Consider the following 20,253-nt stretch of genomic DNA (forward strand, 5'->3'; position numbering starts at 1 on the left):
GCGCTCCTCCTCTTGGCGGGGCGCGTGCCCCCAGTCCCACATGGACGAGAAAAAAGCCTCCTAAGGCCCTCCTACTACTATAAATACCCCCTTTCATTTAGGGGGAAGCGATCCCATTCCTTCTCAAGAAACTTGAGACTTCTCTGGACGCCAACCTTGGCCTGAAGCGGAGTCTCCTCGATTTCTCATTCTCGGAGATTCCGAAGTGCTCCCGGGGACTCCCGAGAGCCACCTCTCTCGATCGAACGACTAATTACAAGCCCATGAGTGCTCCTACGATTTTCGACATATAATCGCCTATGCTTCTAGCACACTAGACGCGTCCACCATTTCTGTCAAGAAATCGCCTATGCGTCCTGCATTTCCGACTGGAAATTGCCTACGCGTCCGGAATCTCCGCCACGACAAGGAACTCTTGACTTAGAGTCTCCCACGTCTCCAAAGAGAGAAAACACACATTCTCTCTCGGGTCACTCGATCCCAGAGTTCTGAGGCGTTGCCGAGGACTTCTCCGCGCTCCGTCTCCTCTATCAAGCACACCCTCCAGGCTCCGCGCCTCATACTGTGTTACATGCACCTTGAACTACGTTCTGACCTGATCCCTATTCATACGGGTACATAGGCAGCCTACACAAAAGGCACGGTCACTGCCCCTATTCACCCCTTCTCTCCTCTGAGAAGCCCTCCCACTGGAGAAACCCCGTCTTGAGACATTCGAGTTCACACCTTTGGCTCAGGTGCGGCCACTAGGTCCGGCCTTGAGTCGAATCGCCCCATACTTTTAATCGTTGTTCATTTTCGTGCGACAACAGTGCCCACAAGAAGAGTTGTAGTCTTTACTTATGTACATTTGATTTAATAAAGTCTTACGAAGACTCTTGCTTGTAACTGTTGAATAATCAATAAAAGTTGAAACGTTCATTCATTCTTCCTTGTCTGAAGCTTTATGATAAAACCTTAGTCATTAGTCCATAAACAAACCTAACAACACATGAAGAGACAAATGTAGATTTGCATGAACAAACTCAACATGGTTTGCTTAAAATAATATGTTCGCAATCTAAGGATCAAATGACTATTTATCTCAGTACGATTGTTACGAGAATCTATGATGTCTGGTTATGGGACATTAAGAGTTGGAGACTCTATAGTTCTTCTAGGTATCTCCCGAAGGTACTGAATTGATCAGTGCACTTCTAGTGACAAGATAAGAACAAACCATTAACCTCTTATGTCTCGAGGTCACTACATATGAATTGCATCATGCTTACCTCAATCCTTAAATGAGACATGTCATTTCATAGCTTACGTATTCTCATTTGAGAAAGTCAGATTTCGGATTCACTATGTGATTCTTAACAAGACCTATTGGTGAAGTACTAAGTTATGAAGATGTCATGAGTAACTTTGTGAAGTTCTCATAGATATGGAATTCGTGTACAAGATTGCTTAAATGCAATGTATATCACCTCATGCATTGTTCCTTGGAATGTGAATAAATGAACTGGCCAGTGTCCAAATGGTAATTTTGTAAATTCCGACTAGCTGATGATATTCATGAAGGGTAAACGTAGATAATATTCAGAGGATCCACCCATCACAATTCCTGAGTAGAAAAAAAATTCATTTAGACCGAGAGATTCTCAGTGTCAACTCTTTAGTGGAGTCAGTTGATATTAAGATAAAACTTGGAAAAGGTTTGTGAACTTTTGAGTCCAAGTATTTTAGCTCAAGCTTTATTCATTTGGATCCATGAGGTCACTGTCACAGATCATATCGAGTAGGAATAGTTAAACTAGAAGCTAAGTCAGAACAAGAACGAGACGAGTTTTTTGAAAATTGACTAAAGGGTATTTTTGTCTTTTAGGACATAGGACGAAATGAGTGTCAATAAATTTTTTGACATTGTGATATGATGAAAAATGAAACTTAAACCACTCGGCCATGAAGAGATTATTGGGCCTTGAGGATTAATTTCATTTCATAGAATTTTACTTGAAAATTCTTGATGGGCCTTTCTTATGTTGTCATGAACAAATGAAGAAGCATCTAGAAGTCCATTCTAGATAGCATGGCCGTCCAACCCAAAGGAGAAAAAGAGAGATTATTTTGTGCATTGATTGTTGTCAATGGTGCCCACAAGAAGAGTTTTAATCATTATATTGTACATTTGATGTAATAAAGTCTCATGAAGACTCTTGCTTGTAATTTCTTATTCATTAATAAAAAGTTGAAACGTTCATTCATTCTTCTGTGTCTGTTTGAAGATTTATGATAAAACATTAGTCTTTAGTCCATAAACAAACTAAACAACTTACGAAGAGACTCGCTCGGCCATAAACTAGGGGGGCTAATGTTATCGGCCCGACCCCGATCGCGGCCGATCAAAGGCAAATCGACAGAAAACGCGCTTCGGTAGCTCGCCCCGGCAATTGGCCGGCCCTAGAGCCAGCCTCGGCCAATGGCCAGTTCAAATAGCCTCGGCCATTGGCCGGCCCTAGTGCCAGCCTCGGCCATTGGCCGACCCTAGAGCCAACCTCGGCCAATGGCCGGCTCAAATAGCCTCGGCCATTGGCCGGCCCTAGTGCTAGCCTCGGCCAATGGCCGGCTCAAATAGCCTCGGCCATTGGCCGACCCTAGAGCCAACCTCGGCCAATGGCCGGCTCAAATAGCCTCGGCCATTGGCTGGCCCTAGGGCTAGCCTCGGCCAACGACCGGCTCAAATAGCCTCGGCCATCGGCCGGCTCTAGGGCCAGCCTCGGCCAATGGCCGAGCCAAGGTTGTCCTCGGCCAAGGGGTTGCCCAAAATGCCCCTTGGTCGCCTATAAGTACGGGTATCCCTCCCCTGGTCCAGGTAATCCCTTCTTGAGTACTGAAATGCTGTCAAACTTGTACCTCGCTCGTTTCTCTCAAGTCTCGGCCTCTAAACACCTAAACCTCCTATATCCACCTCAATCCTACTAATGTTGAGCGTCGGAGAGGTAAACAGAGGTAACCCCTCTGTTTCCCCTTTGTAGTTCACACCTTTCTTCTTGTTTTTCAGGTGCCTGGACGAGATAGACAACACCTACAGCTAAGGGACGGCTTGGGAGACCAAGCCCGACACGCTCGAGTCAAGATGAGACCACTTGGTCCGGCCTTAGGTCCGACCGTCTTTGATTCCTAAATAGTTGTCCGAAAAACTGCGACAACATTTTGGCGCTAGAAGGAGGGGACCACCGACCTTAGCACGCTCTCCCTTCCATTTCCTCAATTTCACTACGTCTACGAGTCTCGAGAGATGAGTCACATTCCCACCACCTCCGCGGGTACTCGAGCGACGAGCTCAAGGTACGGTCTCCGACGCCTTGCACACCCTCTTGAAGGGCAACCTCGCGATAGCGAGAGCCAGCCCCAAGACCCGGTGAATGACCCCGAGGCCGAGCTCCGAGAGGACACGGCCCGGCGGCTTGCGGAGCTCCTTGACCGTCCCGGCGTTGACGGCTCGCTCATCGCCAATCTCCTCGGCTACGACGTCGAGGATCGATCCGCTCGAGATGACTCTGACCCCGACTACGTGGGGGAGTCGAGGACCGATGAGGCGACTCCTAGCCTCGCTCAAACACGACCCGAGAGGTCCAATGGTGTATTGGCCGATCCTTCGCACCCGGCGTGACGACAGGCAAGGTCACAGTCCCGGGGACTCGCCCCCTCGGTTTCAAGAGGCGGCCGGACACGGCCCCTCACCGAGGAGAGAGCGACTCTGGTTGACGATGGGGCCGATAGCCGAAGCGCTCGCCAGACGATTCGACCAAGGGCGACCTCGCCTCGCCCCGCACCGAGTGTGGACCTTAGAGAGCGCTTGACGGCGCACAGAAACTCCCGTGGGGAGGATCTCCGCCAAAGGCTCAACTCTCGGAGGGACGCGCTTCCCGCCGCAACTCTCGGCCGGCCTCAGGCCAATGTCGTGGACCAAGCATCCAACGAGCGCCGACCGGTGATTCCCGTGGCCCCGACGGTCGGCCCCACTAACGGGCTTGATATGGTCACGATGATTCAGAGCCTCCAAAACCAAATCATCGAGATGAGGGAGTCAGGGAGGCAACGGCCGTACGGAGGGATTGAGGAATCATACTCTCCCTTCGCCGCTCAAATCCTCACGCAGCCTTGCGTGGGGAACTTCAAGTTACCGTCCATCCCTCCCTATGATGGACAGACGGACCCAAACTTCCACATCTAACACTACGAGACGTGGATGAATATGCAAGGACAGACGGACGCCACCCTCTGTCAGGCCTTCAGCCTGACCCTTACAGGGTCGGGATTTGAGTGGTTCCGAAGCCTAAGGTCGGGGAGCTTCTCGTCTTTCCGGGCCTTGCGAGAGGCTTTCCTTGCTCGATTCGCCACCCTCGTGGCGCAAAAGAAGTCGAAGACCCACCTCCTCTCCATCCGACAAGGGAGAGACAAGACACTGAGACAATACCTCGCCCGCTTCACCGAGGAGTATCACAAAGTCGAAGGGTTCGATGATAAGGACGCCATCACAGCGATCACCGAGGGAGTGCGCACGAGCGACTTCCTCAAATCCATTGTTGGAAAAGTCCCACGGGACATGGTGGAGCTAATGGCAAGAGCCCGCACGTATATGGGAATCGAGGACTATCTCGATGGCCGAGATGGCCGAAAGTCACGAGGACAGGGTAGTCGCCGCCGCGACGACCAGGACGGAGATCGCCCCGACCCTCGAAAGAGGAGGAATAAGGGAGGCCAGGCCCCTAACGGCCGCTCCCTCCCCGGGCCGAGGCCGCCACATGTCGATAGCTTCCGAAAGTTCTCGACCTTTACTCCTCTGAATACTCCGCCGGAGCGGATCCTGGCTCTGCACCGTGACAAGCTGGGAAGTCCAACCCCTCTCACGAAAGATCCCGCCAAGAGGGATCGAAGTAAGTTCTGTGAATACCACCAGGATCACGGGCATCTGACGTCCGAATGCTACCAACTCAAGCGTCAGATTGAGGCCCTGATTCAAGATGGGAAACTAAAGGAATACGTCCTTAGAACGATCGGGACGGCCGCGGCGCACGGGGAGCGCCCGCAGCAAGAAAAGAAAGGTCCGACGACGGTGACCGTCACGGACCAAGCGGCAATTGAAGAACCGGAGAGCTCGCAACTGCACATCGTGGGCGCGATCTTGGGTGGCCCGGAGTTCGGAGACTCGGCCACGCAGAGGAAGAAGTACGTGCACGAAGTTTCCCAAGGGAAAATAGCGCACTACATCAACCACACATACGAGGCCCCTCCTCCGGCCCCGTTCGAATCCATGTTCTTCACCGGCCAAGAGGCGGCACGAGTGCTCCATCCACACAACGACGCGATAGTTGTCTCTGCCCCCTGTCGCCAACAACCTCGTCCGGAGAATCCTAATCGACAATGGGAGCTCCGCCGACATAATCTTCAAGTCGGCGTTGGACAGGATGAAGCTATCCGGGATGAGACTGACCCCGATCTCGACCCCGCTCTTCGGCTTCTCCGGGGAGAGGGTCATGACGGAGGGAACTATCGACCTCCCGGTTACCTTCGGTACCCCGGGAGGGCTCGAGGTTACCCACATCGTGTCATTCCTTGTCGTGGATCAGCCCTCGGCATACAATATCATCGTCGGCCACCCGACTCTCAATCGGTTGAAGGCCATAACGTCCACGTACCATCTGATGATGAAATTCCCGACAGAGAAGGGGATCGCCGTAATGCTGGGAGACTAGTCAATGGCGAGGATGTGCTACATCCAGGGCGTGGACGGAAAAGGGAAAGGAATGATGGTGAGCACCGTCTTCCAGCTCGGGGACAAATTCCCCTGCAAGATAGAGGAAGCAGGCACCTTCGGAGAACTGGACCAAAGGGACGATGTCGATCGTCGAAAGGTGGAGACACCGGACGACCTCGTTCCCGTCGTGTTGGACGACGCCAAGCCTGACCAAGTAGTCAAGGTAGACGCCCAACTCCCGTCCGGGATCCGAGTCGATCTCGCCGCCTTCCTCCGCGAGCACACGCCGACATGCCGGGGATCGACCCCGAAATAATGGTTCACCGTCTCAATGACGACAAGAGAGTGGCCGAGCGCGTTCAACCACGACGGACATTCGGCGGGGAGAGGTTGTTGTCAATGGTGCCCACAAGAAGAGTGGTAGTGTCTATTTATGTACATTTGATGTCATATAGTCTTACGAAGACTCTTGCTTGTAATTGCTTATTTATTAATATAAAGTTGAAACGTTCATTCATTCTATCTTTGTTTGAAGCTTTATGATAAAACCTTAGTCTTTTAGTCCATAAACAAACTTAACAACTTACGAAAAGATAAATGTAGATTTGCATGAACAAACTCTTCGTAGTTTGCTTAAAACGATATATTCGCAATCTTAGGGTCAAAGGACTATTGACCTCAGTACGATTGTTAGAAGAATTTATGATGTCTGGTTATGAGGCATTCAGAGTTGGAGACTCTATAGTTCTTTTAGGTATCTTCTGAAGGTACTGAATTGACCAGTGCACTTCTAGAGACAAGATAAGAACAAACCATTTAACCTCTTATGTCTCGAAGTCACTATGTATGAATTGCATCATGCTTACCTTAATCCTGAAATGAGACATGCCATTTCACAGCTTAGTATTCTCATTTGAGAAAGTCAGAGTTCGGACTCACTATGTGATTCCGAACAGGGCCTATTGGTGAAGTACTAAGTTGTGAGAATGTCATGAGTAACTTTGTGAAGTTCTCATACATATGGAATTCATGTACAAGATTGCTGAAATGCAATGTATGTCACCTCATGCTTTGTTCCTTGGAGTGTGAATAAATGAACTGGCCAGTGTCCGAATTGAGTCCTGACTCTTTTGGATGAAACAATGTGACTTGTTAGCTCCTCATCAATACATTGTTTCTAACTTATTCACAAGCGACAAAGGAGTTGAGGAAATAACAGCTAGAAAGGTAAAATGGTAATTTAGTAAATCCCGACTAGCTGATGACATTCATGAAGGGTAAACATAGATAATATTCAGTGGATCCGCTCATCATAATTAGGTTGAATTCTTGAGTAGAAAATAAATTCATTTGAACCGAGAGATTTTCAGTGTCAACTCTTTAGTGGAGTCAGTTGGCATTAAGCTAAACTTGGAAAAGGTTTGTGAACTTTTGAGTCCAAGTGTTTAGCTCAAGCTTTGTTCATTTGGGTCCATGAGGTCACTGTCACGAATCACATCGAGTAGGAATAGTTAAACTGGAAGCTAAGACAAAACAAGAACGAAAATTGTCAAAAGGGTATTTTTGTCTTTTGAGACATAGGATGAAATGAATGTCAATAAATTTTTTGGCATGGTCATTTGATGACAAGTAACACTCGGCCATAATATGATTAATTGGGCCTTGTGGATTAATTTCATTTCATAAGAATTTTATTGAAAATTCTTAATGGGCCTTTTTCATGTTGTCATGAACAAAATGGAAAAGCTTCTAGAAGCCCCTTCTAGAAGGTGATAGGCGCCCATATTACCCATAGGAAGAGATTATATTTTGTGCATAAATGTATCAAGATACTTGCCAAAAGAAAAAGAGGAAACAAATTTCCCCTAAGAGGAAACATGGTGGGCGCCCAAATATGGTCAAGAGAGAAGCAAACAAAAGAGGAAACAAATCCAAGGACTTACTTGTTTTGTCTTGGACGTGCACCTCTTTGAAGGAAAAGGGAAATTGGCTCATGAATATGTGATATTCTATAGAAGAGGAAACTACCTTATTGAAGGTGAGACCTCTCCTATAAATAGGAGCCTCATTCCACACTTTTCATTCATCCAAGTTTTAGAGATTGAGAGCTTCTCTCTCTAGACTTGGCCGCCCCTCTCCTCTCTCTCCCTAGTCAATTTCGTTTTATTGTGTTGGCACCTAGGTCCTCATTTGACCTAGAGTTTAGCTCTGCGACTTCAAGACTCGTTCTTAAGTCGTAGTGTTTAAAACTGCCCACTCACTAATTCCTTTATTTCGAGTGATTTAGTGATAGATACTTTCGTGGTTACTCGAGGTGCCGAGAAAGAAAGAGAGACGTGCTGCGAGGGGAGACGAGCGTTGCAACTTTCCAAAAGCTTCTCAAAGTTCAAGCTTCAAGAAAGGTTAGTAAACTTCTTAACTCATAATAGTTTTTAATTACATGTACTTGCTCTTTGTCTAGGTTAGTAAAACTGGTTTTACTTGTAAAAGAAAATTTTTAAAATTCCGCCGCTTACCGAAGCGTTAATTATTTTCTTCAACCCTAGATCGATTCAAACAAATGGTATCAGAGCTATGGTCAAAGATTAGCATGTACATGTATTTAAAAATATGAGCTTGAAAATCGTTTTCGAAAGTTTACTAATTTTGTGACAAGTTAGAATTGTTTTCTTACTTTTTTTTTTATTGCTCTTGCCTTTAAATTAAAAAAAACATGTTGATTTTCTATGAGTTTGGGATGTTATTAAAACACATTAGAATCAGTTCTAAAAGTTTTTAATTTTTTATATTGAAAAACGTGTTTTAAAGGTTTGAGAAATTTCGAGTAAAATTTTGTGACTAGTTTTCTTGTCTTACTAGTTTCGTTTTTTTTACTTGAATCGTCTTATGCTTGTTGTTATTTCTTTTATTCCTTGTTATTACCTTGCTAATAAAACACAAATAAAATCTTTAACAACCTTCATAAAACGTTCCGTTACACTCGATTCTTCTTCGCACCTAAAAAGGACGAAGCTTTAATTATTTCTTTTTCTTCGAGCTGGAGTAAACCCGCATTAAATGTTGCATAACTCTCTGTTCAGAAATCTAAATTTAATTATTCTTAAATCAAATTAAATCTCTGTCTGTCCTCTGTCCAATGCCACCGGTTTAGGCTCAAAAGGACATCGGAGCCGCCAGATATGGCGATTTTACTCCGAGGTGCGCGGCTGTGCTGAAACTCCAGTTTTTTTAGAAATCCGGATTTTCAAACCCCACTACCATGAGTTATAGAACTCTAATGAGAAAATTTTCTTGAGCAAAAATGTTTTTAATATGATTTTAAACATGATGTGTAAGATTAAAATGTTTTGATTTTTGAAAGTTTAATTGAAATTGAGTTTTTACAAAACTAGTTTGAATTTTGAAAAACCGTTTTCACTTTCAAACTTGAAAAATATTTTGTCATCCAAATCAAATAAGTTTTCAAAATGTTTTCAAAACTATATCTATATCACATATGTTCAAAATCTATATGCTCTTGAAAATTTGAGTGGGAGGTCTCCTTGTAGACAAGCCGAAAAATAAAAAGATGTGTAATCTTAAACTTTCAAGTGTTCGAGTGAGTTGAAGTTCACACTTCCCTCATGCACTTTCCCGAAATAGAAAATAGGAAAAGATCGAGTATGTACCTTGTGCCTTTATGCACTACTACTACTCTGAACATGTCGATCTAGGATTCTCTTCTAGTTGTCCGCTCTGTCGCTCTCTAACTAGGAAATCTGTTTCCGAACTTATAAGAGTCGATGAACCAACTCCAAAAACTAAGTGGGAGGGTTATACTTGTTGTTTGTAACCCACGATCTCCAACACTAATGAAAAAGTGCAAGTGTCGCCAGACTAAGAGTCACCCTCATGGCCCTCTCTTAAATGAGAGTACTCAAGGGCGCTTTGCACTGATCAATGCTCAATGAGCTAAATCTGAAAGTGAGACAATGAGACAAGACCTCCCCTCGGCGGATTGTTTTTCAAAGTCAATCTTTTGGACTAAGTGGTTGGTTAAACACTTAGACTTAATCCCTAATAATCCTCCCTCGAGGCCCTGTGAATGGATATGAGTGATCAAACCAATTTAAAAGGTGGCTGGTCAAAATTGGTGTATTGACATCTTGGCTAAGCATTAATGATGTGTCATTTACTTATAAATGGAGATTTTTTGCGGCCTTCCCTCGAAGGAGTAAATTATCGTTTGGTTTATAACACCTTTGGATTTTATCAAAGTCTTAAACAAACTTAAATCCTAAACCAAAGACTAATCATAAACTTGTTTCAACTTTTATAGGCAATATGTCTCCCAACCCTCTCTCTTTCATCCTTTCCTCGAACAAACTCGAAAACGAAAACTACATTGACTCAAAACATAACCTCAACATCATCCTTACCATCAACAAGCACAAAAGGGTACTCACCACCCCGTGTCCTCCTCTGACGAATGATGATTCGACTCAAGAGGACAATGACGCCTTAGCGGCCTGGCTTCGATCCGATGAGATTGTGAGGTGCTATATCTTGGCATCTATGAACAATATGCTGAAAGAGCAACATCATGACATCGAGACTGCCGCCGAAATGCTCTACAATCTCCTTGAGATGTTTGGAGGGCAAGGGCGTCAAACAAGGCAACAAGCAGTCCGACAGTTTATGAACTGTCACATGAAGGCTAGGACTCCTGTTGGAGACTTTATGATACTGATCATTACTTTTCTGAATAAAATGGAAATCCTAGGATCTGGGATTAATGGGAAGAATGTCATAGATATGATCTTAGAAACTCTCCCCGCATCTCTTGATACCTCCTAGATGAACTACTCCATTAAAAGCTAGAGTACACTGTTACCAAGCTTATGGAGGAACTTCACACTGCTATAGGTCTCACTAAGAGAAAGAGGAATCAAGGAGAGGCACATGCTACTGAGCAAAAGGCCTCCGCCTCTGGAACTGCAAGAGACTTTACAAGGCCGATAAAAAGAACAGTCCTGCCTATCTCAAAGCAAAGGAACATAGTATTGTACTAGTTACCGAAGCATGCTTAGTAGCTGATAATGTATCAACGTGGATTCTTGACTCCGCAGCTACTAACCATATTTGTTGTTCCTTGAATGGTTTCAAGAAAACCAAAAGCTTAGAGGAAGGCGAGTTCTGTTTCAAATGGGGTGATGGGAGCCTGGTGTCTGCAAAGGCTGTGGGATCCGTGACGCTGTCTTTTGAAGACCGCACTTTAAACTTGAATAATGTTTATTTTGTTCCTACCTTTGGGAAGAACTTAATATCCGTTGCCCATCTTCTTGAGCAAGATTATTGTTTAAAATTCATTAAGAATGGAATTCGTATTTCGTTTCCTGATAATTCTTTTGTCACTGATGCATGTATGGAGAATGCTCTTTTCTACATCTATCCCACTCGACCTTCTCTTTTAGACACCGAAATAGATAATGATCTTATTAGGGAGCCAAAGAGGATCAAACTTTATGAATCCTCTGATCTAACAAAATCAACATACCTATGGCACTTAAGACTTGGTCATATCAGTCTAGATAGGATTAAGAGACTTGTGAGGGACGGTCCACTCCAAGCCTCTGCAATAGGTTCTCTACCTACTTGTGAATCCTGCATAGAAGGAAAAATGACTAAGCGACCTTTCTCTGATAAGGGTCGAAGAGCCACTGAGCTGCTGGAACTAGTACATTCTGATGTATGTGGTCCGCTCAGCCAACAGGCACGTGGGGGATACGAATACTTCGTTACCTTCACCGATGATTACTCGCGATATGGTTTCGTCTATTTGCTCAAACACAAATCCGAGACCTTTAACGTATTTAAGGTCCTTAGGGCTTTAGTGGAAAAGCAAACTGGCAAAGTGATCAAAACCCTTCGATCTGATCGAGGTGGTGAGTATATGTCTGGAGAGTTCGATGACTTTCTTAAAGAAGAAGGTATCACTTCTCAGCTTAACGCACCTGGCACACCTCAACAAAACGAAGTGTCAGAGAGAAGGAACCGAACTCTTATGGAGATGGTTAGATCAATGATGAGTTACTCATCACTCCCTCCTTCCTTTTGGGGATATGCCCTCGAAACAGCCGCTTATATTCTGAACCAAGTTCCGTCCAAAACGGTTCCTGGTACTCCTTATGAACGATGGACTGGCCGTAAAGTGAATCTTGGCCGCATCAGAATTTGGGGTTGCCCTGCACACGTGCTAAGGCAAAAGACTAGCAAGTTGGCTAGTAGGTCAGAATTGTGCTTGTTTGTGGGATATCCAAAGGAAACCAAGGGTTTCATCTTCTATAGTCCCGAGGACGATAAGACTTTCGTTAGCACGAATGCTCGTTTCCTTCAGGAGGACTTTATGAAGGATGCAAAACCTAGAAGCAAAATTGTGCTTGAAGAAAAGTTGGGTGAGGAAGCTTCTACCTCATCTGTAAGAACTGTTCTTACCCCAACTGAAACACAACCTAACTCATCAGAATCTCGTCAAGTAGTACTTCGACGTAGTGGGAGGGCTACTCAAAAGCCTGACAGGTGCATGTCCTATGGGGACTCTCTCGTAGCTGTCTCTGACATGGATGATCCTGTTTCCTATAGCCAAGTGTGTTGGAATCAATCTAGGGTTTAAGAAAATAATTAACGCTTCGGTAAGCGGCGGAATTTTAAAAATTTTCTTTTACAAGTAAAAACAGTTTTTACTAACCTAGACAAAGAGCAAGTACACGTAATTAAAAACTATTATGAGCTAAGAAGTTTACTAACCTTTCTTGAAGCTTGATCTTTGAGTAGCTCTAAGAAAGTTGCAACGCTCGTCTCCCCTCGCAGCACGTCCCTCTTTCTTTCCTCGGCACCTCGAGCAACCACGAAAGTTTCTATCACTAAATCACTCGAGAGAAAAGGAATTAGTGAGTGGGCACTTTTAAACACTACGACTTAAGAACGAGTCTTGAAGTCGCAGAGCTAAACTCTAGGTCAAATGAGGACCTAGGTGCCAAGACAAAAATCGAAAATAAACTAGAGAGAGAGAGGAGTTCGGCCAAAGTTCTAGAGAGAGAGTCTCTCAAATCTCTTAAACTTGGATGATTAATTGTGAGGAAATGAGGCTCCTATTTATAGGAGAGGTCTCACCTTCAATAAGGTAGTTTCCTCTTCTATAGAATATCACATATTCATGAGCCAATTTCCTCTTTTCCCTCTTGAGACACTCGGCCAAACAAGGGCTTCTAGAAGCCTTGATTTGTTTCCTATTTTGTTCATGGCTTGCCTTTTTCTCAACTTGGCCGATTCCCTTATGCATCCCATATGCAAATTTGTTTCCTCTTTTTCTTTTGGCAAGTATCTTGATACATTTATGCACAAAATAATCTCTCCTATTTCTCTATACGGTAGGCGCCCATATTTTCAAGAAAAGGCTTCTAGAATTTTCTTCACTTGTTCATGACAACATAAGAAAAGGCCCATTTAGAATTTTCAATAAAATTCTTATGAAATGAAATTAATTCACCAGGCCCAATGATCAAGTCATGGCCGAGTGACATTAAGTCATCAAATGAACTTGTCAAAAAATTTATTGACATTCATTTCACCTTTTTTCTCAAAAGACAAAAATACCCTTTTGACTATTTTCGTTCTTGTTTTGACTTAGCTTCCAGTTTAACTATTCCTATCGATGTGATTCGTGACAGTGACCTCATGGACCCAAACGAACAAAGCTTGAGCTAAACACTTGGACTCAAAAGTTCACAAACCTTTTCCAAGTTTAGCTTAATGCCAACTGACTCCACTAAAGAGTTGACACAGAAAATCTCTCGGTTCAAATGAATTTATTTTCTACTCAAGAATTCGACCTAATTATGATGAGCGGATCCACTGAATATTATCTATGTTTGCCCTTCATGAATGTCATCAGCTAGTCGGGATTTACTAAATTACCATTTTACCCTTCTAGCTATTATTTCCTCAACTCATTTGTCGCTTGTGAATAAGTTAGAAACAATGTATTGACGAGGAGCTAACAAGTCACATTGTTTCATCCAAAAGAGTCAGGACTCAATTTGGACACTGGCCAGTTCATTTATTCACACTCCAAGGAACAAAGCATGAGGTGACATACATTGCATTTCAGCAATCTTGTACATGAATTCCATATCTACGAGAACTTCACAAAGTTACTCATGACATTCTCACAACTTAGTACTTCACCAATAGGCCCTGTTCGGAATCACATAGTGAGTCCGAACTCTGACTTTCTCAAATGAGAATACTAAGCTGTGAAATGGCATGTCTCATTTCAGGATTAAGGTAAGCATGATGCAATTCATATGTAGTGACTTCGAGACATAAGAGGTTAAATGGTTTGTTCCTATCTTGTCTCTAGAAGTGCACTGGTCAATTCAGTACCTTCGAAAGATACCTAGAAGAACTATAGAGTCTCCAACTCTCAATGCCTCACAACCAGACATCATAGATTCTTCTAACAATCGTACTGAGGTCAATAGTCCTTTGACCCTAAGATTGCGAATATATCGTTTTAAGCAAACTACAAAGAGTTTGTTCATGCAAATCTACATTTGTCTCTTCGTAAGTTGTTTAGTTTGTTTATGGACTAAAAGACTAAGGTTTTATCATAAAGCTTCAAACAAAGAAAGAATGAATGAACGTTTCAACTGTATTAATGAATGAATAGGCAATTACAAGTAAGAGTCTTCATGAGACTTTATTACATCAAATGTACAAAATAAAGATTATAACTCTTCTTGTGGACACCATTGACAACAAACTCCCACTTGACTCAAAGAAGATGTGTGTAGTCTTTCATGCCTAATCCCTCACGATGTTGGTCGAAGACCTTGTTCGCTAGGGCCTTGGTGAATGGATCTACGAGGTTTTCCATCGTTGAGATCTTCTTCACTTCCACGTCTCTGCGCTGCACGATCTCTCGAATCAAATGTTATTTCCTCTCAATATGCTTAGAGCGCTTATGGCTTCTAGGTTCCTTTGAGTTAGCGACATCCCCACTATTATCACAATAAAGTCGCAAGGGACGGCTTTTGTGCGTCACGGGGGACGGCCATATGTGCGTCACGGGGGACGGCTTTTGTGCGTCACGAGGGACGACTTATTGTGCGTCACGAGGGAAGGCATTTGTGCGTCGCAAGGGACGGCTTTTGTGCGTCACGGGGGACGGCCTTATGTGCGTCACGGGGGACGGTTTTTGTGCGTCGCGAGGGACGGCTTTTGTTCCTAGTTGATCGTGCGTGGCTTATTTTCTTGACCTACCAATGAAGGCGTGATCGGTCCGCACGGCCTAGGCCTCGGGGGGCCTTGGTGACACGTTTGTGTGACCGGGTTTCCCGCGGACGCTGGCTAGACCAGATACGCCCGGCGGACGCAAGCCCTTGAAACCCATTTGAAACTCGCTGCCCTTCGGCTCACGAGCTGGGCGGCGAGCGCGGAGCCACATTCGCGTGGCGAGGTTTCCCGTGGACGCTGGCTAGACCAGGTACGCCCGGCGGACGCAAGCCTTTGAAACCCATTTGAAACTCGCTGCCTTTCGGCTCACGAGCTGGGCGGCGAGCGCGGAGCCACATTTGCGTGGCGAGGTTTCCCGTGGACGCTGGCTAGACCAGGTACGCCGGACGGACGCAAACTTTTGAAACCCATTTGAAACTCGCTGCCTTTCGGCTCACGAGCTGGGCGGCGAGCGCGGAGCCACATTTGCGTGGCGAGGTTTGCCGTGGACGCTGGCAAGACCAGGTACGCCCGGCGGACGCAAGCCTTTGAAACCCATTTGAAACTCGCTGCCTTTCGGCTCACGAGCTGGGCGGCGAGCGCGGTGCCACATTCGTGTGGCCAGGTTTCCCGTGGACGCTGGCTAGACCAGATACGTCCTGGCGGACGCAAGCCTTTGAAACCCATTTGTAACTTGCTGCCTTTGGGCTCACGAGCTGGGCGGCGAGCGCGGTGCCACATTCGTGTGGCCAGGTTTCCCGTGGACGCTGGCTAGACCAGATAGGTCTTGGCGGACGCAAGCCTTTGAAACCCATTTATAACTCGCTGCCTTTTGGCTCACGAGCTGGGCGGCGAGCGCGGTGCCACATTTGCGTGGCGAGGTTTCCCGTGGACGCTGGCTAGACCAGATACGTCCTGGCGGACGCAAGACTTTGAAACCCATTTGTAACTCGCTGCCTTTCGGCTCACGAGCTGGGCGGCGAGCGCGGTGCCACATTCGTGTGGCCAGGTTTCCCGTGGACGCTGGCTAGACCAGATACATCCTGACGGACGCAAGCCTTTGAAACCCATTTGTAACTCGCTGCCTTTCGGCTCACAAGCTGGGCGGCGAGCGCGGTGCCACATTTGCGTGGCGAGGTTTCCCGTGGACGCTGGCTAGACCAGATGCGTCCTGGCGGACGCAAGCCTTTGAAACCCATTTGTAACTCGCTGCCTTTCGGCTCACGAGCTGGGCGGCGAGCGCGGTGCCACATTCGTGTGGCCAGGTTTCCCGTGGACGCTGGCTAGACCAGATACGTCCTGGCGGACGCAAGCCTTTGAAACCCATTTATAACTCGCTGCCTTTCGGCTCACGAGCTGGGCGGCGAGCGCGGTGCCACATTTGCGTGGCGAGGTTTTCCGTGGACGCTGGCTAGACCAGATGCGTCCTGGCGGATGCAAGCCTTTGAAACCCATTTCTAACTCGCTGCCTTTCGGCTCACGAGCTGGGCGGCGAGCGCGGACTCGGGACTCAACTCGAGGACTCACGTAGAGCCTGCACGAGGAGTAGTTAGTTGACTTGTGGACTCGGGACACAACTCGAGGGCTCATGTAGAGCCTTCACGAGGAGTGGTTAGTTGGCTTGTGGGCTCGATACTCAACTCGAGGGCTCATGTAGAGCCTGCACAAGGAGTGGTTAGTTGGCTTGTGGGCTCGATACTCAACTCGAGGAATGAACTCGTCTCGGGGAGGCATGTGAAGTCGGCACGAGAAGTATCGGTCGACTCGTGGACTCGAACTCGACTCGAGGACTCACGTGGAGCCTGCACGAGGAGTTTCGTGAAGAGTCGGCGTGAGGAGTATCGGTCTACTCGCAGACTCGGAGCTCGACTAGAGGAATGAGCTCGTCTCGAGGAGATGTGTGAAGAGTCAGCACGAGGAGTATCAGTTGACTCGTGGACTCGAACTGGGCTCGAGGGCTTATGTAGAGCCTGCACGAGGAGTTTCGTGAAGAGTCGGCGCGAGGAGTATCGGTCGAGTCGCAGACTCGGAGCTCGACTCGAGGAATGAGCTCGTCTCGAGGAGATGTGTGAAGAGTCGGCATGAGGAGTATCAGTCGACTCGTGGACCCGAACTCGGCTCGAGGGCTTATGCAGGGCCTGCACGAGGAGTTCCGTGAAGAGTCGGCGCGAGGAGTATCGGTCGACTCGCGGACTCGGAGCTCGACTCGAGGAATGAGCTCGTCTCGAGGAGATGTGTGAAGAGTCGGCACGAGGAGTATCAGTCGACTCGTGGACTCGAACTCGGCTCGAGGGCTTATGCAGGGCCTGCACGAGGAGTTCCGTGAAGAGTCAGCGCGAGGAGTATCGGTCGACTCGCGGACTCGGAGCTCGACTCGAGGAATGAGCTCGTCTCGAGGAGATGTGTGAAGAGTCGGCACGAGGAGTATCAGTCGACTCGTGGACTCGAACTCGGCTCGAGGGCTTATGCAGGGCCTGCACGAGGATTCCGTGAAAAGTCGGCGCGAGGAGTATCGGTCGACTCGCGGACTCGGAGCTCGACTCGAGGAATGAGCTCGTCTCGAGGAGATGTGTGAAGAGTCGGCACGAGGAGTATCAGTCGACTCGTGGACTCGAACTCGGCTCGAGGGCTTATGCAGGGCCTGCACGAGGAGTTCCGTGAAGAGTCAGCGCGAGGAGTATCGGTCGACTCGCGGACTCGGAGCTCGACTCAAGGAATGAGCTCGTCTCAAGGAGATATGTGAAGAATCGGCACGAGGAGTATCAGTCGACTCGTGGACTCGAACTCGGCTCGAGGGCTTATGCAGGGCCTGCACGAGGAGTTCCGTGAAGAGTCGGCGCGAGGAGTATCGGTCGACTCACGGACTCGGAGCTCGACTCGAGGAATGAGCTCGTCTCGAGGAGATATGTGAAGAGTTGGCACGAGGAGTATCAGTCGACTCGTGGACTCGAACTCGGCTCGAGGGCTTATGTAGAGCCTGCACGAGGAGTTTCGTGAAGAGTCGGCGCGAGGAGTATCGGTCGACTCGCAGACTCGGAGCTCGACTCGAGGAATGAGCTCGTCTCGAGGAGATGTGTGAAGAGTCGGCATGAGGAGTATCAGTCGACTCGTGGACCCGAACTCGGCTCGAGGGCTTATGCAGGGCCTGCACGAGGAGTTCCGTGAAGAGTCGGCGCGAGGAGTATCGGTCGACTCGCGGACTCGGAGCTCGACTCGAGGAATGAGCTCGTCTCGAGGAGATGTGTGAAGAGTCGGCACGAGGAGTATCAGTCGACTCGTGGACTCGAACTCGGCTCGAGGGCTTATGCAGGGCCTGCACGAGGAGTTCCGTGAAGAGTCAGCGCGAGGAGTATCGGTTGACTCGCGGACTCGGAGCTCGACTCTAGGAATGAGCTCGTCTCGAGGAGATATGTGAAGAGTCGGCATGAGAGGTATCAGTCGACTCGTGGACTCGAACTCGGCTCGAGGGCTTATGTAGAGCCTGCATGAGGAGTTTCGTGATGAGTCGGCGCGAGGAGTATCGGTCGACTCGCGGACTCGGAGCTCGACTTGAGGAATGGGCTCGTCTCGAGGAGATGTGTGAAGAGTCGGCACGAGGAGTATCAGTCGACTCGTGGACTCGAACTCGGCTCGAGGGCTTATGTAGAGCCTGCACGAGGAGTTCCGTGAAGAGTCGGCGCGAGGAGTATTGGTCGACTCGCGGACTCGGAGCTCGACTTAAGGACCCATGTAGAGCCTGCATGAGGAGCTTCGTGAAGAATCGGCACGAGGAGTATCGGGCGACTCGTGGACTCGAACTCGACTCGAGGACTCATGTAGAGCCTGCACGAGGAGTTACGTGAAGAGTCGGCGCGAGGAGTATTGGTCGACTCACAGACTCGGAGCTCGACTCGAGGACCCATGTAGAGCCTGCACGAGGAGCTTCGTGAAGAATCGGCACGAGGAGTATCGGTCGACTCGTGGATTCGAACTCGACTCGAGGAATGAACTCATCTCGAGGAGACATGTGGAGTCGGCACGAGGAGTAGCTTGTCGACTCGTGGACTCGGAGCTCAACTCACAGAATGAACTTGTCTCGAGGAGGCCTGTGCAGTCGGCACGAGGAGTATCGGTCGACTCGTGGACTCGAACTCGACTCGAGGACTCATGTAGAGCCTGCACGAGGAGTTACGTGAAGAGTCGGCGCGAGGAGTATTGGTCGACTCGCGGACTTGGAGCTCGACTCGAGGAATGAGCTCGTCTCGAGGAGATATGTGAAGAGTCGGCACGAGGAGTATCAGTCGACTCGTGGACTCGGGACTCAACTCGAGGACTCATGTAGAGCCTGCACGAGGAGTCACGTGAAGAGTCGGCACGAGGAGTATCAGTCGACTCGTGGACTCGAACTCGGCTCGAGGAATGAACTCGTCTCGAGGAGAAATGCGGAGTCAGCACGAGGAGTATCAGTCGACTTGTGGACTCGGTACTCGATTCGAGGAGTGAACTCGACTCGAGGAGATATGTACAGGGTGTGTTTCTCTTTGGGACCTCCGGCCTGACCATCGGCCCCTTGAGATTTTTCTATTATTATTATTTGTTTTCTGTTTCGAGAGAGTTAGCCCAACACGTGTGGGTGAACTGACGAACCAAATCCAAAGACGTTCGGACGAAGTGATGAAGTCGATCCAGCTCGACTAGACGAAGTGGCGAGATCGACAGACGAGGTGACGAGGCGAGCTCGGCCTAAGCGAGCTGGTGAGCTCGGCCCAGGCGAACTGGCGAGCTCGGCCAAGGCGACGAGGCGAGCTTGACTTAGGCGAACTGGCGAGCTCGGCCTAGGCGAACTAACGAGCTCGACTAGGCGAACTGACGAGCTCGACTTGGCGAACTGATGAGCTCGAAATCCCAACAATCCGTTACTCAACTCGAGGACTCATGTGGAGTCTGCACGAGGAGTTACGTGAAGAATCGGCACGAGGAGTATGGTCGACTCGTGGATTCGAACTCGACTCGAGGAATGGACTCATCTCGAGGAGTTACGTGAAGAGTCGGCACGAGGAGTATCAGTCAACTCGTGGACTCGGACTCAACTCGAGGACTCATGTAGAGCCTGCACGAGGAGTTGCGTGATAAGTCTTTCCTTGGGACCTCCGGCCTAACCATCGGCCCCTTGAGACTTTGTTATACTTTTGTTTTTGAGTTGTTTTTTATTGAGCATTGATCCCTGTTAGCCCCCCGAGTTTCTTGCGTTTGTGAGACAAAGGCCAAGAAACTCT

The sequence above is a fragment of the Urtica dioica genome, chromosome 1 (genome assembly GCF_054948205.1).
Source record: "Urtica dioica subsp. dioica isolate 48M chromosome 1, U.dioica_male_clone48M_v1_H2, whole genome shotgun sequence".
Taxonomy (NCBI): Eukaryota; Viridiplantae; Streptophyta; class Magnoliopsida; order Rosales; family Urticaceae; genus Urtica; species Urtica dioica.